Source organism: Rousettus aegyptiacus, unplaced genomic scaffold (genome assembly GCF_014176215.1).
Source record: "Rousettus aegyptiacus isolate mRouAeg1 unplaced genomic scaffold, mRouAeg1.p scaffold_m13_p_8, whole genome shotgun sequence".
NCBI classification, from domain to species: Eukaryota; Metazoa; Chordata; class Mammalia; order Chiroptera; family Pteropodidae; genus Rousettus; species Rousettus aegyptiacus.
The window spans coordinates 109,566,329-109,568,360 of NW_023416311.1; the positions used below are offsets into that span (position 1 = coordinate 109,566,329).

A 2,032-nucleotide genomic window follows, 5' to 3' on the forward strand; every position below is an offset into this window, starting at 1 on the left:
ACTTTTAAATGGAAACACAATAGCAGATGTGCATTTCTCCCAAACCCAACTTATCCCCCAAATTTTAGGAAGGCATGAATATAGAAGGTAACATTGCTATGCCTTGCTTTATTGTACTTTTAAAATCGTTATAATATAGCCATGAGAACCACCTGGCTGTCCTGCTTAATAGCACGATCTTAACAACTGTCACCCTCTCAACCACCAATTTACACAGGTTAAAGCCCTGCTCAGACCTGTCGCCTCTTGCTCTGTTTTTGTATATGAATGCTCAGAGCGATTCTTGTTTCTTCTGGCATTATTGGGGTGTAATGTACATACAAGAAGTCATACACTTTGAATATATGCATTGGAGAGAGTTCGGAGATGGACATTCACCGAGATACTGTCACTGCAGCCAAGGTACTAAACATGCTACTCACCCCCGTGATGTCCTTGTGGTCTTTCGTGGTTTCTATTTTTTTTATCTTTCGTTAAGAATGCTTAACATGAGCTCTATCCTCTTAGCATATTATAAATTGTACAGTGCTGTTACCTATAGATGCTATGCATACAGCAGGTGGCTAGACTCGTTATACCCTTGGAAAACTCCTTCTGCTTTCGACCCTGCTCCACAGTAATCGTCACCTCTCCTGTAAGCATCCGTTAAACTGATTCCGCCACTGGACGTGAGGACTGAGGCAGGACTGTGCGTGACGAGGAGATCGGCGTGAAAGCCGATGCTTCGACCTTGGCTCCCAGGTCAGCAGCCGCTTAGCCGCTCGAACCTTTGGGAGACGCTTAACTCCCGTGGGTCCCTGCAGGGGGAAATATGATCCAGCTGCAGCACGAGGCTGCTGTGTGAGCAAGTAAGAAACAGATACATAAGTACGTTGTAAATGGAGCGGCTCCCTTGGCTTCATGACGGTCATAGCGAATGTAGCCTACGACTCACATTCCCGGAAACAGTCTGATTTTCTTATTGTGCTGAAAGCGTGGCTTCCGAGTAAGACTGCCAGGCCCCAAACTGCGTCCACTACTCACCAGCGCCGCCATCTGGACAGTGGGCCTTCGTTTGCCCACCCGAAGACGGAGGTGGTAAGAATCCTGGCCTCTCGGGCCATCGCTGAGGTCAAGTAATTTAAGTAAGTCTACATCCATGCCACCTTGAACGAGCTCAATCCCTTCTGATCTCGGAAGCTAAGCAGGGTCAAGTCTGGTTAGTACCTAGATGGGAGACCACCTAGGAAGACCAGGTGCTGTAGGTGTAAAAAATAGATAGATAGATAGATAGATAGATAGATAGATAGATAGATAGACAGACAGACAGGATTGTAAACTGACAAAGTCCTTGCAACCTGTGAGGTCAACCAAGAGTTACCTCACCTAAAAAAAAAAAAAAAAAGTAATTTAAGTAAATTGGTTAGACAGCATAGTGCCTAGTACAAATCTAATTATCTGTACAGGTTGGCTATTATTATTATTATTATTATTATTATTATTATTACTGCTGCTGCTGCTGCTGCTGCTGCTATTACTGAGTTTCAGGCATAGCTGCAGGAGGGATTTTTGGGTCTGGAGCCATCCTGAGAAATCTATAGTCACATCGCGTCAGATTTCCTATTCTGGCCCATCAACGCAAGGTGGTGAGAACAATACATGCCACAGTTAATCAGGAGTTATCACGAAGAGAGTTCTTTACAGGGAGGAAGGAAACTGCGATATGAATAACTGCGGCCAAGAAACGCCGGCCCAGGCCTCTGGTCCACTGTCCATCTGCCCGGGGTATTTCTGAGAGAAAGGAGGTGGTAGCGATGATGACTAACGAAAGTATCGGGACAACAGGTGCAGACGAGTCTGTCTTGGGCGAAGCAGACAGATGGTCACCGAGCTGTCAGCTTATCCTTCCGGTGTGTCTCGGAGGATGTCCAGGATGGGCAAAGCGGACAGACGGTCACCGAGCTGTCAGCTTATCCTTCCGGTGTGTCTCGGAGGATGTCCAGGATGGGCAAAGCGGACAGACGGTCACCGAGCTGTCAGCTTATCCTTCCGG

The 2,032-nt window shown here is 46.8% G+C and overlaps 1 pseudogene; it reads left to right on the top strand.

Moving 5' to 3' along the window:
* Positions 1–1,128: 1,128 nt before the first annotated feature.
* Positions 1,129–1,247, top strand: LOC118607007 (annotated as a pseudogene).
* The last annotated feature ends 785 nt before the right edge of the window (positions 1,248–2,032 follow it).